The sequence below is a fragment of the Chionomys nivalis genome, chromosome 23, assembly GCF_950005125.1.
Source record: "Chionomys nivalis chromosome 23, mChiNiv1.1, whole genome shotgun sequence".
Classification (NCBI taxonomy): Eukaryota; Metazoa; Chordata; class Mammalia; order Rodentia; family Cricetidae; genus Chionomys; species Chionomys nivalis.
Window position 1 is genome coordinate 21,873,553 of NC_080108.1, and position 16,120 is coordinate 21,889,672.

Genomic DNA, 16,120 nt, shown 5'->3' on the forward strand with positions numbered 1-16,120 from the left:
AGATGTTATATTATAAATAAAAGAGGTATCTCTGAAACAGAGTGAAGAAAAACTACATCAACATATAACTCTTTATCCTGAACAGAAAGTAGGAAGGCTCACATGGACACACTGACACTTCTGTTTGGAAGAAAGCACCCAAAGAACTCCCGCCACTGTGTCCATCAAAGAATACCACTCACCATTGCCAGTGTGGTAGACGTGTCTTTATGCCATTTGATGGCTAAGTAGGAAAGATGACCATATCTACAACTGGCTGCCTAATGCAGTGTGTGGTTCATTACTGTTCTATTGGAGGCAACCTCAGAGGGAAGCCCTATAGCCACATTGTTTAATTGTGGTACTGTGTTTTCTAAAAGCATCTATGTGGCTTCTTACTAGAAGCTATTTTTACTATTATAATAAAACACTGTAAATTAGTAACCCTTGAATCACAGAAACATATTTCTTGATTGGTAATGGAATTCAGCTTATATGGATGCCCACACTGACCTAGATCATCTCTGACTTACATAGGCTTTCTTTCAGCTTCATATCTCCATTGTATTCTTTAGGCTGTAACTCACACAAATGCACACAATGTTCTAGTGCCTGCCATTATGGCAACAGATCAGATGTCTGGTGAGGGCTCTTGTCTTGTCTGTAGGTACCACCTTACCACAGGGCATCAAATGACAGGAGTGTGAAGGACACCCTGGAGTCTCTTTACACCTACCATGCTTATAACCCAGAACCCAATCATTGCCCTTCTTCTCCTATTGCTATTACTTCCAGGCGAAGATTTCAAGCAGAGACACAAATACCATAGAATTTTCTAATACAAAATTCTAGGAATTCACAGAATTCTGTCTCCTCACATTTCCTTGAGGGTTCAGGCATAACGAGAAGGGGATATATAATATATCTAAGGTTCCAGTTCTGACTGGAGTGACTCTACATCAGCAATTCTCAATCTCTTAGTCTCCAGTCCTTTAGGGATTGAATGAATCTTTCACAGGGGTTGCTAAGACCATCCGCATATCAGATGTTTACATTACTGTTCACAACAGTAGCAAAACTACAATTGTGAAAAGGTAATGAAAATAGATTTATGGCTGAGGGGTCACTACAACTTTAAGGAGACATAGCATTAAGGAGGTTGAGAACCACTGCTCTAACCAAACATATTTGAGCATTTTTTAAGATTTATTATTTATTTTTTCATATTCTTATAAGTTTGAATGAGTGTGTATATGTATGTATATATATGTTGTGGGTGCAAAAACTCAAAAGACGGTGTTGAATCCCCTGGAACTCAAGTTATAGGTGGTTGTGAGATGCTGTGTATGTGCTGGGAACTGAATCTAGGTCTTTTGCTAAGCAATGAGTTTTCCTAATTGCTGAACCATCTATCCAGCCCCATATTTGAGCATTTAAAACTGATGGAGAGCTCACACATCAAGTCCATGGGCAGAACATGGCTTGCCTAGTTATCTCATCTTAGACTACTATATGGAAAGCATATTAAGACATAAATAATAATAAAAAACTGTTGAAATATTCTAACCTGTAAGATGGAGACAAAGTGATTAAGAATATTGTTTCAGGAAAAGTTATAAAGAAAACACTGTAATTTTAGGCAATATGATTTCATATGACTTCAAATTAATATATAAAATATAGAATTATGATATAAAAGAATAAAAAGAAAAATACTTAGAAAGGAAATCTGGCTAACAACATTATGGCAGACATTGAAGAAGAGGAAAGGGAAGAAGACTGTTTCTCTTTCTTATTCCTTTTTTGAGTTCTGTGTAGTTGAGGCACACGAGCAGTATGTAAGAGACAAGACACTGAGCTCTGTGGTTAGTATCCTTGCTTGGCTTAGATCTCAGAACCCTGACCAGGGCAGTGAAGAGTTGAAAACTAGACAAATACAGAAACACACAGAAAACCAGGGATCCAGTGACTTGGACTGCTGGGTAGAGACACTGCTGCACCCCACATTTAATAAATATGTTTAGCATATTTATTACTTACAGTTGAACAGGAAAACAGCGTTTGTCTTATAGAACTGAATCAAAGAGGCAGCTGAAGCTAATCACCATACTGGCTAGAGACACCTGACTAGATTATGCAAAAATTTCTCAAGACTGTAGTCAAGTAAAGGAAGTAATTCCCCAAGTAAGGTAAAATAGACAACCTCTGCATACAATAGACCTCAGGAATCCTGCCACTGGCCTTCAACCATGAAGAATTACTTGATTGACTGAGTACCATGTGGGACCTGAAGCTTGGTTCCATACCTCAGAAAAGACCCGGAATAAACAAAGGTGTCTGAGAAGAATCTAGAGGGAAATCGACAATGCCAATAGGATCTCTCTTTGTATTTGTTTGTCTACTGGCAGTGTCTCCCACTATAGCCCAGATTAAACAGGAGCACACTGTGTAGGCCACCTTGTCCTCAATACTTTTCAAGCAACCCTCCTTTTTCAGTCCCTTGATAGCCTGGAGCCGTCACACTAGCTAACGATTCCTAAATGAGAAGGCCATGAAAGCCAACTTTCTGCTTCCGTCATAATCACTGAGCTCTTGAACGATACCTTACAGCGTCAGATGATCTTATTAACTTTGGGGGGGCTCATGTGTAGCTCCGAGGATCATTTGGTTTTGTAGGTGATGTTGAAGCATTATACCTGTGGGGTCAGAGCCATTGGAGGAGTTTCAGGTTTCAAAATCTGTCCTTCCTCAGTCCAGAGCAAAACTCCCTTCAAAGTCTTCTTCCACTGAAGTTAACTGTTAGCCTCCTGTAATTACAGACACCTATTAGAACAATTTAAAGAGCTGATATCTCACGAGGGTAAAGTTAATGCCCTGCTTCTGGTTGGTAAATCTTTTTTTTCACAATTTACCCCCACCCCCATCCTGCTATCTAAATATGCTCAATATCCAAAATTTGCTGAACACACAAAGAGCCCTTGATTCTGTTCAATCACAGACCTATCTTACCTCTAGCAATGTACTCCTTGTGGGATATGGCTTTCTGAGGACACTTACCAGAAATCTATGAGGTAATGACCGAGCGGGCAACACGATTCCCTCAAAGGGACAGCGGTTGAACAGTGAAGGCCTCCTGGAAGCATGCGCTGTCATTGCTAGTCAGAAATGGTAACACTCTCGGCTGGCAGAGTTTTGACGGCAGGTTTCACGGATAAAGTAAAATTGGAGCCGGAGCAGAAAAGCTAGGAAAATTTCCCTCACAAAGAGATGTGAGGAAGGTCTTTTAAGTGGGGAGTCTAAAACGTAAAAGATCTCAGGAGAGAAAAATTCACACGACTCGACATGCATTGTAATAAAAGTTACAAACATTAGAAAAGTGAGGTTAGGTTCAGAGGCCACGAAGCTGAGAAGACAAGAAGTCGCACCAAGGTGGGTGAGGGGCACCCATGGGCCTGCAGCCCGCACGTACCTCTCTGCCCTTCTCATCTGCTTACTTTGAAACGGTCTCTTTTGTAAGTCGGCCAGTCCAGTTTACTGAGAATGATTCCACACATATTTCCGGCAGATTCTGGCTGTGAGTGATGGCCCTTTGGTGTTCAATGTTGATTGGCAATTTACACTTAAGTGCATAGCATATTCCTTAGATGCATAACATACTCTTCCCCTGCCCTGCCCCATTGAGACAGGCTTTCTCTGTAGCTTTGGGGCCTGTCCTAAAACTAGCCCTTGTAGACCAGGCTGGCCTCAAACTCACAGAGATCCACCAGCCTCTGCCTCCGAGTGCATAGCATATCCTTAAATGGCATTTTTTCTTATCTTAAGTATTTTCCATTTCTTGGCCCTTTCCATCTGAGTTTACACTCATAATTCCCCACAAAGACTTGCAACCACCTCTGGCTCCAAGTGACTGCACATTAGACCTTTTCTGTGTATTATTTGTGGAATACTTTTTCTAAAACTTAGTAACTGAATTTTTAAAACTGGGAGGCACTTTTGGCATCTGTGCCCAGTGCTTTCCAAATTGTCTTCCTTGGAACTCCAGCTGCCACAAACAGTCACAGAAATGTTTCCCACGAAGTTTTTGATGCGCTCTACCCCTGTGCTCAGCTTTGGCCCTCACGATGGCGAGCATCCTCCAAAAGACAGAGACTTTACAAAAGTCAGCTGAACTTTGTACCGTTCAAGGATCCCCAAACATATCTTACATTTTTTCTGAGGAGGACCCTAAGGAAATACTGGGGTATCTATTCACACCATTTTGTGGACATTTGCAGATGAAACACATTTAGAAAACTACACAGGCTGAAGAAGATGGTCAGTCGGTAAAGTGTTGGTCATATAAGGATAAAGAACTAAACTCAAATTCCAAAAATCCATGTAAAAAATTAAGTAATCCATCCTGGCACTCCCATAGCCAGATGGAAGTGGAGACAGGAGAAACTCTGGCAAAAGGAGGACTAGATAGCCTGGCATATGCTACGGGAAACAACAAAGAGATCTACCTCAACCCAGGCGGAATACGAAGACAGTCACCCACGGTTGTCCTCTGATCTCTGAGGATGCAATCTGCATGTGTGCATCTGCATTCACGCCTACAAACTTGTGCATGCACACAAAGACACACATGCACCCCCAAACAAAGGAAAATCTGAATGCTACGTTGTAGATTTTTCTGCTCAAACCTGTTACAGGATGCGGTTGGGTTTTCTTTAGGTTTTCCCACTGCATTTGCTCTTTGGAGAACGCTTTCATTTTAAATTATTTACTCAATAAGTTAGAATGATTTGTTTCATAATTACTTTCCTTCTCTAGTGGTCTCTAATTTCCTGTGAGGGCAGAGGCCTGGCCCCTCTTGTATACTCCTCTCGCTGGCGCTCAGTCCACATCTGGCACGTAGAGGGCATGCTGTAATGTCGACTAACCAGCTTCTGATACTATCACAGCAAGAGTTTGTGGACTTGGTCTGTATTATAACCAGTTACTCCTTCGATTTTACCCAGTTATAGAATTATCTTTCACATTCAATTTGGATTGATTCACTTTAGAAAAAGATGACTTCACACACAGTGAGCATCACACAGTCAGAAGACTTCAGCTTTGTTGAAGCAGTTGTATCAGTGATGGGCAGATGTCACTGATGGGGGACAACTACAATAGATTTTTATGTACTCTTGATTATTGAATCATTAAAAGAATGAACAACAATGAGTTCCTGAGATCTCTTGGGCTGCCAGCTCCGCTTCCCTTGGTAGTGACTCCTAGGATGTAGAGAAGGGTAATTTGTATCCCATCACCCATGAGACATCAGTGGTCCCTTGCGTCCCTCACCTGATTATACACAATTTTACGTATGCATATCACTCCTCCCACGCTTTGGTGTTTAATTCCCTTCCACCCACTTCTTTGATTTCTGCTCTGAGCCCCTACAGCTCATTTTCTTTCTTTTTATTTTTTAAAAAATCTTTTTTTTTTTAATTTTACATACCCATTCCAGTTTCCTCTGCATCCCCTCCTCCCGCTCCTCAATCTTCCCCCCCACCCCATCCACCATTCCACTTGTTAGAGAGGTGAAGGCCTCCCATGGGGAGTCAGCAAAGTCTGTTACATCACTTAAGGCAGGACCAAGACCCTCCTCTCTGTATCTAGGCTGAGCAAGGTGTACCTCCATAGGAAAAGCCCATTTTCTTTTAGCTGGGGCAATGATGGTGACAGTGTTTGAGTTTGTCAGGAGGACCCATGGCTCTGATCTTGGGGGTGTATCAATTCCAGATATTCCCTATAGGAACTTGGAGGGACTGAGCCAAGGACTCTGACTTCCACTAGCTCTTATTTATTTCTGTTAAATTGCCTACAGTGATGTCTGCTTTTCCCATGCATGAACTCTGCAGAGGATCAAACGCAGCAGTGCACACGAAAGTAGCGTGCTAGCGATGAAGATATCTGCTCATCTCTTTTCCTGAAAACCCTAATCACGAGAGTGACTCACGATACGCTTCTCCGTGCCACTCTCCTTGAAAAGAACAACAGATCCCCACCATGCAAGGTAGGAATTAAAGGTTTGAAAGTCTTGCAACAAATAAATAAGCAGAAAAGAACCCATCTGTTTTTGATTCAGAGAGTCCCACAAGCAATTTCACGGGCAAATCCTTTCTTTGTATGTTTGGTTAATGTAGTGAATATTACCATGTGACAGACACTAGCACCCTGCAGAACACACTTTGGTGAAGGTCTCCCCTAGCTGAGGTGAAATATCATGGGTGTCAGTGCCCTTTTCCCAGAAAACTGGGTCAGTTATGACATGTCTTAAGGTCCCTTGGCCTCTCGAATCAATTGTAATGAGATACAGTGAGTCGTTGAGTACAGTAGCAAAGAGATGCCTGGGAACAGGGAACCTTCTAGATGATGGTAAAAGGTAGGCATGCCTTGACTTGCATGGAAAGAAGTCCTGGAGCTCCCAACACCAGACCTGACGTCTCTTTCCAGGAGTATACGACAATGTCATTTACTCTCCCGCATGGTAGGTGACATCCTTTTACTAGTTCTTTGTCATTTGTACCATCCTTGGTTGTCACACATCCTCCTTTGCTTCTTGAAGAGTCACCAGTGACTTCCATTTTGGTTAGGTTCTGTTTGTTAATTTGTTTTGTTTGTTTGTCTTTGTTTCATTAGATGAAGTCTAAACTTCTTAACAGCGACTTCGTACCTCTCATGGTCTGATCTGTCTCTTCTTCCCAGCCTCCCCTCTCCTCTAACCTTGCTCACCCCTTGTTCTTCTCACGTCACCCTGTTTTCTAACTGTGACACGCCTTTCAGATCCCAAGCCTTTGGATATGCTGTATCTTCTGCCTGGAACAGGGTTAGTCCAATTTCTCTTGTTAGTCCCAAATCTAACATAAGTGCTGCTTCAGCTACTTAATCTTTCCCTGCTCTGGGGTTACTATTCTTACCACAGCGACCGTGACTGACGCTGTGTATCAGTCCCTGGCATGGAAGGCAGAGCCATTGCAGTTTGCTTTGGTCTGTTTATGCCTAGTGGTTAAAGCAGTACAATTTCTATGTAATAATTACACAGCCACCGGAGCCCTCTTCCTAACCCACAATCCCCTGTTCTCTATGTTGCCATCTATACCACCCTCACACTGATGGCTTCATCTAATGCCGTTTTACCCCTGCTGTGATATAAATGTCCCATCCAAACTCTTATCGAACTGACCTGCCATCTTAATAGTATTAAGAGGTGGGTTCTTCAAGAGGTCACCTGTCATGAGGAAACCGACTTGACTTCAGGATCTGACTAAGGCTCTTATCAAAGGAGTGGGCTAGTTGTCAGGGGAGTGAGCGCCACAGCGAGTTGCATCTGATTTCTTCCCTGTCTCACAGGCATGCCTCTTTACCATGCAGCGACGTCGCCAAGTTATAAGGCAGCAGGAAGGGGCTCTCAGGTGCCAGGTATAATCTCTTAACCTTCCCTTCCCCAGATTGTAAGAAATAAGCCTGCGTTCTCTCTCCATCACTCAGACAGCAACAGACAGCGTCAGAGTCCGGAAGATTCCAGCTACAAAGAGCAGAACATCAGAAGCTAGTGCCGAGAAACAGGAAATAATCAATGAGCATGTATATCATTAGGTCCATTATAGAAATATTTAAATTAGTATCTCAAGGACCTAGCACATAGTAGGGTAGTTGACCCATAAAGGCCATACACAAGCACTCAATAACTTCTTTTTTTTTTTTTTGTGGACAAATGCATAGACAAACTAGCAAACTGGTTGCATATAATTTAAGGCACAGAATCATAAACAGGAGATGGGGTTGTCTCTATATGTCACAATAGGCAGCAAAAAGAAAAGAATCAAGTTGGTATTGGATCATTTAAGAGGCCTGGCGGAGGTAGAAATGAGCAGATGTCTCCCCTGACCCATGCCAAGAAGATGGGATGCAAACGGGCTTTTCTGGATATCTTGGCATCATCAGGACGAGAGCCTTAAGTGTTTTATATATTATGTCTGTCCGTATGTGTCTAAGAACTGTTTGTCCTCTGTTTTGAACGATAAAAAGAACTGAATATTTAATAGATACCAGATAATAGTGTTAGCAAAAAAAAAAAAAAGGAAGGAAGGAAGAGAGAAAGAAAGAAAGAGAGAGAAAAAGAAAAAAAAGAAAGACAGACCTCTTTACTTTTTGTTCCACATGGGAATGTTTATCTGGTGTGCATGTGTATATACATGTTTTTGTGTGTTGGGGGTGAACAAATGTTTCCAGATTTGAATGTGTGTGTAGGGTGTGTGTGTGCATGCATGCACGTGCGTGTGCATGTGTGTGTGTTTGTGTGTGTGCCCAAATTTGGCATCAGGCGTTCACTCAGTCTCCACTTCGTGTGTGGAGTCAGGATCTCTTATGAAACCTGGAGCTCACAAATTCTTGCTCACAAATTCCAGCCAGCCAGTTTGGCCCAGGGATCCCTCTCTCTTGGTCTCAAGTTCTGGCATTACCTGCTATGCCTGCCCAGCTTTTCTTTACACGGGGCCCCGGGACCTGCTACTCTGATCTTCACTTTTGAGCAGCAGGTGTTTAATCTTTTGCACCTCCTCCCCAGAAAGAGATTCTCTAGAATTGCAAACTCAGGTCTGAAGAATGCCCAATTACAGAATACATTAATCCTGTCTAAAGAGTTTGTTAGGCTTGAACATCTCAAAATAAAAAGATAGCAATTCCTTAAAAAGAAATCACTTGGGAAAAAAAATGTTTCCATAGAATCAGAGAGGATACACATTAAATTATACCCCTTTTCTATATATTAGTTGAGAGCCCACTGAGTCACACTGCTCAGGTGAGTGGGCAGGGGGCAGAGAATACTGCGCAAAGTCTACGCTGTCACGGAGCTGCTGTCTCTCAGAAATTAGGAGGGTGGTCTGTAACAATTAAGGAGGCTGGAGTCCATTTGTTATCTCCCAAAATGGCTGAAGGAGCTGCTGACTGCCGGCTGCTTTCCTCAGGAAGCTGCCAGCCATATTTGCAAACACAAATGCATATTTACTCTCTGATGAATATTGAAGGTTATTTATTGCGGGTGCTTGAAATAATGGTTGATTCTGGAGGGCCGTTCATAAAACCTGCATCAAAAGTGTGTTATAGCCTGACGTTTTCATTGCGGTTCAAGTAAAATCATCCTTGGAAATTGTCTTGCTTACCAAATTGCAATCATAAAGGCAGGGGTTCAGGGTGGGGGATCACTTTGTATTGTGAACCTCTAGATAATATATAACATAACGAGTTTAATTGAATCATTCAGTTGGGTTTTTGCCCAGAAAAGTGAGAATTTAAATGCTGATGCAGCTTTAGCTTCCAACAACACCAGTCAGCACTCCTTAGATTGGATGTAAATAATCCTATCTGCAGATCTGCGGTAGGATAGGAAGATGCTTGTCCGTCAACTTGCTAGCAAAGGTAATTAAATAATTCCATCATGTCTTAATACATATGAAAAAAATCGCAGGCTTCAACCTAATTTTTGATGTGCATTTTCCTTCTAGCTCCTAAAAGAAGGAACACTGAATTTCTAAGCGACCTTTGTCTGACTTTGGGAGTGCAGAAACAAGATAGAATGTACAGAGAAGAAAGGAGGAGGGAAGGAAAAGAGGAAGATGGAGAAGGAGCGAAGGGATGGGAGGAGGAAGAAGGAAGAAAGAGGGAGAGAGGTAGAAGGAGGGATGGAGGGAGAGAGAGAGAGAGAGAGAGAGAGAGCACCAGCTCAGAAGTTGCCATAGCAACAAGAGCATCTGCTCCTGACCTGTGTTTGGAGAAGTTTGCCCCAAACACAATCTGACCTCCTTGAGTTGTATGATTCTTCTTTCCTTAGGATTAGAGATCCAAATTTAGTTCAGATTCTACATTTTAAAGTTCATCTTGATTTAAATTCTGAACTTCTCAAGTCTTATTTCCTGAGCTCGGGGCTTATCATAGCATTCCCAGGAAAATAAATCAGACTTGGGGTCACTTAGAACATTATCATCAAGTCGACACACAACAGGAATGAAATGCAACTCAAAACAAAAAGGCTGCTTCAGGTTAGCCTGGTCAAAAGAGAACAGTGCTCAGTGCTGCTCAACGGGGGCTCAGCAAGCAAGCGAGGAGTAAGAAAGAAGAACCCCATGGGAAGACAGGAAGGGGCAGCTCTCACCTCCTTCCTCCGGAAACCCCACCACCACCTGACAGGATGAAGCTGTCCTGGGTCCCCTTAGGTTCTCAGTCCTGATTTTACACCATCTCGTGAAGTTTTCCTTAGTAGTCTAGTTTGTTTATCCTCCAGAATTTAGTCTTTGAGCCCCAGTGAAACCAGGAGTACCCTTTTGGCCCTTTCTTCCTCCTATGAACTGCTCATTTTTCCAGGCGAGGCGAGCCACTGTGGGGTCTTCAATTTCCTACCATCCAAGTCCTTGACGCTACTCAAAATCCTGAAGCCTTTTCCTGCACCAACGTAAATCTCATCATAGCTTCCTCAGACCAGCTTCTGTGTCTGTGAGTTGTTTCTAATTGGCTTCATGCTTAAATTCCATGTTCAGATTTATATTTAATTTTCTCTTACCCTTCTGGCTTTTCTTCTGGAGCAGTGACGTGGGTTCATGGGCTTTATACTTCACTAACATGTCCAGCAATCTGACCTTCTCCATGTCACCTGATGCTGCCTTTAGTTACAACGACACACACACACACACACACACACACACCTCTGGGTTTGTTTCAAAAGATTTCTGAGCTGACCTTTCTCTCTGGCCTTGGATAACATTTTCTTCATTGCCCCAGGGACATTGTTCTTCAAACCGGCCTGCGACCTCCCTGCAGAACAATGTCTGTTGCTTTGGTCTCCACTGATGTCATCGCTTTACTCTCGCATTGGCCCCTCCACATCCTCTCCATGTCTTCTGCTGGAAGTCATGACCTCCTCTGCCTTTGGTATACCCAGACAGATAAAAGCCTAGGAAAAAGCCCGGAGACCGTGGAGAACGAGAGGCACATGTGATGCTGTGCCATCTTGGGCATGCCAGCCGAGATGATCAAAACTCCACTGCAGGCTGCGTGCAGCCTTTGGAAGAGCCCTGTAACCTCACTCAAAAGTTTCCATCTGTGAACACAAGAGAATTTTGGAAGCCATCGGCTTTCTTTGCTTTGCTACTCTTCTAGATTGTTTGTGGAGTATCCGTAAAACAACGCAAGTTTCCTTTTCAGAAAGAGTCCCCCCCCCCCCTCTCTCTCTCTCTCTCTTTTACTTGTACATGTATATAGATGTTTGTGTGTGTATGTGTATATATATGTATCTCCTAAAGAAACTTGTGTTAGTCACTTTTCATTATGGTTATAAAATGACCACCTGTGTTAGTCAACTTTACATCATTGTGACAAAGCTCCTGAGACAATCTAAGTTAGAAAGAGAAGCAATTCATTCTGTCTCATGTTTCTGGAGTTCTCAGGCCATAGTCTGCCATTCTTTCCCTTCTGTGTCCATAGCAAAGTAGCAAGCACATCATGGTGGGATCACGAGGTTGAGGAATGCGAGGCACCCTATGTCTATGGAGTAAAGAGGGGAAGGATGGAGCTGAGGTCCCATCATCATTTCAAAGTCGTGCTTCCAGAGACCTTGTCTCCTCCACTAGGCCCCCACTATAGAGGTCTATCATGTCACAACAGCACCCCAATGATGGTGGCCAGGCCATTGTGGCATAAAGTTTCTGCCTGTCTTGGTCCTAACTGTGCCAGAACAGAGTGTTGTATAAAGTCCTTCAAGCAGACATTGACTGCTTTTGAGCTTGTGGACAATAACGATGCCATCCAAGGGTCCTGAAGCATCTAGCAACTTCACTGTCACTTGGACAGTGGATGTGGTTGGAGAAGAACTTTAAGAAGCACGGAGAAAGCACTAGTCAGGGCAAGAAGACTTATTCTGGGGCTCTGGGCAGATCATTCCAGAGCGATAAAACTTTTCAAAAGACACAGAAATTGAACCATCAGTCTCTGTCACAGAAGCCTCTAGAATCACTTCTAACTTTCAAACATGAGAATGATCACCCCAAATCTACTTTAAGGATCGCTAAGGATGTAGCAGGCCCACATTTGTTTTTCCTGAGGTACATACCAAGTTTTCTTTAATTATAGCCACATTGTGCTTCTATGAAAGTTTCATATTTGAATTTATGGAACTGTTATATTGAAATGGAATTATGTTCCACCTTTAAACCTCAAGTGGATACTAATATTTTATTAAATACAGCTGCCACCAGGCAATAAAACCTCCAAGGGGCCAAGCAAAGAGTGTGTGGTGCTTTTGTATCTGTTTCTTCTCCTGGCCGCCATATGCTAGCAATCCATATGTGCTGTCTACTGCTCAATATGGATGCCGGCATAGTATAGAGTTAGCCTAGAGCACTGCACAGCACCTGCAGAATTTCAAAACCCTGCACGCTGGATGTCACCAAACAAAAGCCCTGAGCTGCGCTTTCAAGCACAAATGCTCTTACAGTCGGTTAATGAGATAGGCAGAGCTGCTGCAGAAGCCAGCAAAGTTAATTTTGTTGTACAAGTTTGGGAAATAACGCTGGACTTTTGAGGACAGATCCTCTGCAGTCGTAATTAGCTTTAAGATAAATCCATTTGGTATGCGCGTAGTTTTTCATTAGGCCACGCATCTTCTCTCCCATGTGCAATGCTTGAAAGGTTTACATTGCATAAAATTAGGGCTGTATAAACTGTGGGCTTCATCACTTTCTCCAATGTGATCGCGCCTTCCCTTGAACACAGTTAGCCTAAATGATAGCCTCCACTGTATGCTATGCATGTCAATAAATACCGAACATGAATGTGAATCAATATTGTGTTAGTATTGGGATTAAGCAAGCTATTTTCTCCTCCTTTTTTTTTTTTTTTTTTTTTTTCCTTCCAGGAAGATGAATATCAGTAAATAAAATGAGTGTTTGTCTGAAACTGTGTTGGGGGATTAGGCTTTGTGCTTTCCTTTTGAAGAACAGCAGGCCAACTGGCAGGCCTTGGCTGGCTACCTGGGCCGCATGCATAGAGAAAGAGCTGCTCCCCCTTGCATCAGCAAGGCCTGCTGCTTTGAAGGACACAGGGAGGCGGGTCTCCTCTCGCCCAGAAATACCAGGTGCACTTTCTGCAGCAGGGAAAGGTTATGCTTCATATGACTTCGCTTTCTCTCTGCAAATTAAGGGACAATTTATGAGTGTCTAGACAGGAATTAATCGGAATAATATTGGCTGCTTTTGACCCGAGAGTGCTATTACAATAAAGTATACACAACACAAATATAGGACAAAAATCATTTATATAGCCTATTATCATGCCAGCAAGCCAGAGAAAGCTTACAATAATAAAATGATTTACAAAAGAAAACACTAACAAAAACATATCTCGGATGATGGATGGCTTTGAAAAGCAAACTTAATCTGTTTCTGAAGTTATAGTTAGAGAGAGAGAGTCTCTGTAAGTGCTTCCGAGATAAGGCGATTCTAAATGATGTGGGAACTATAAAGTAGATTGGTGGCGAAAGACCCGCAAATCCAGGACAAAAAGAGTTTCTGCAATTTATATGAAGTCAGGATGCAAAAATCGCTTAAATGCCTGCAAAGACTAAACCCGGAGAATATATGTTCCAACCTCAGTATTCTAAATGATTGTCCAGTGGAAATAGAAACCATGTTTGCAAAACCAAGCAAAAGGGATTGTTATCACTTTTTATGAAAAATATAAAGAAAAGGGTTTTCCAAATAATGTGTGTGTGTATGTGTGTATAAAAACCTTCCATAACTATTTTTAGAGATGTCTTTTGGAATTTGCTGGAGAAAAGTATGAAACATTTTTAAAATTTAAACAAATCTTAAAAATAATAATTCAGTAATTCTAGTTCTAATTTGTCAGTTAATTTTGATATTTGTATGTTTTCTGTATTTAAGAAGCTTTTCTAATAATAATGACATTGTTGGTTAAGGCTTAATTTTGTCAAATTCAAATACTTTTCACAATAAGAATAAGAGGTGTTATTTACTTTATCGTTTTAAAAGGTATTTTCTAATCATTGATTATTGAATACAATGTAAATATGTACAAGAGTATTAAAAAGTTGGGAAGATTCTCACGTCTCAAGTCCAGAAATAATCAGTTAATTTCCTGGTATGTTTTTTTCCAAAATGGTGATATTTCTTTCCAACTTAACTCTACACTGATTTTTTGAATAAAGAAGTAAATAAATAAAAGACCCTATTCATTTCTCTTTAAAAAACAAACTAAAGCCCTAGCCACACAAAGTACAGGAAAGAATTATGGTTACTACTGAGCAATTTAATTTTTCTCGTTATTTTTAGCTATCATGATGATTACTGCAAAACTATTTTAACTGAATTATCTTGGTTCCAGTTTAGGAAAGAAAAATAAATCCTTTGTTTAAAAGCACCTAACACTGGTGTGTGTGTGTGTGTGTGTGTGTGTGTGCGTGTGTGTGCAAAATTAGCTACCAGAAGAATATTTATATATTTTCTCTCTCTCTTGTGTAAAGTAAGAGATTATTATGTTGATCATCACACACAGATGCACACAAACACAGTCATACATGAACATATACAGGTGTGAGATATAGGCATGTACACATACATATATAGAAAGTTCTTCCTGATTTTTATCAGACTCTGTGTGTTTCTTCTTCTTTTCTGCATCTATCTGCCTTGCCAGAAAAGACAAAGCAGGTCACAGACAAGAGATGACACTTCTGATTTTGCTCCAGCAGCCTGGACCTCGTTGAATTTAATCAGCTGAGCTCGTGGCTGCTGAGCTGACCAGTCTCCCTATCTCACCCCATGGAGCCAACTTGCTGAAGCCCTGGTAGTGATATCCTGTGCTTTCTTCTACTGTGGATGGTTTCGAATGCTGATCCTGTGGGTCAGACTCTTTAGGAAGAAAATACAGCACAAATAGAATGTGAATAATCTTACACTAAAAACTTTTAATTCAGACTTCTGTCAATAATTTGCAGTTTCTTTATCCTTTGAGTTCCTGAATGTATACTTAAGAAGAGGAGTGACTCTTCATGCCATAGCCCACAAAGGTGCATCTCCTATTCCAGGGCATTCGGTACACACTCAGGAAAGAGTCTCGGCTTCCTTTCCCAGTATTATACAGAGTTTCAAGGGCAATTTTCCCTCATTACATACTGGCTTTATTTATTTATCTATTTTGCTATCCCATTTCTTTAATGGTTTTGGCTAAAACCTGCTCTATTCTTCCCCAAGCACAGAAGTAAAATTTGCGTACAGGCATGCTTCATTCAGGATGCCTCTTGGCCTCCCCTAGGAAGTCAATCAAATGTTGTCTCCTTAAATTACCCCTAAGCCACCATGATGAACAGTGCCAGGTACACACCCAACAGCCAATGCGAACTTCTTCTCTTGCCATTTTTTCCTAATGCAATTTCGTGTCCAGCTCCATCATAGGCATCATGACGATTTTGCCAAAGTCACACACAGCCAGTGGTAGACAACTCCACAAGGATAAAAGAGCTGTTAGGTAACTATTAAAAAAAAGATTTTTCAGCCGGGCGGTGGTGGCGCACGCCTTTAATCCCAGCACTTGGGAGGCAGAGGTAGGCGGATCTCTGTGAGTTCGAGACCAGCCTGGTCTACAAGAGCTAGTTCCAGGACAGGCTCCAAAGCCACAGAGAAACCCTGTCTCGAAAAACCAAAAAAAAAAAAAAAAAAAAAAAAAAAAAAAAAAAAAATGTAAAATAGTAAGCTAAAACCTCACTATTTTGCTTTCCCTTTCTGCCACGAATGAGCTTAGTGATGTTTGTTGAGGTGGCTGGATCTCTGTCAGCCTCATAAAAGACAATAGTAAGAAGGTAGAGTGTTTGAAAGTCTCGGTGACATGGCAGAGCCTTTGGGCTTACAGAAGAACCATCTATCTCTGGGCTTTCCACATGGATAGATAAGGAAATATCAGTTACTTTAGCTCCCATTTTCTTGACGGTCTATTTCTTTTGGCTGCTCCAACTTACACATATGAAACTCCCGTGTAAATTATCTGACATATTATTTCTTCTGGATAAGAGATCTGTCACAGGTAGGCCTGGAGCCTAGGGATGAGG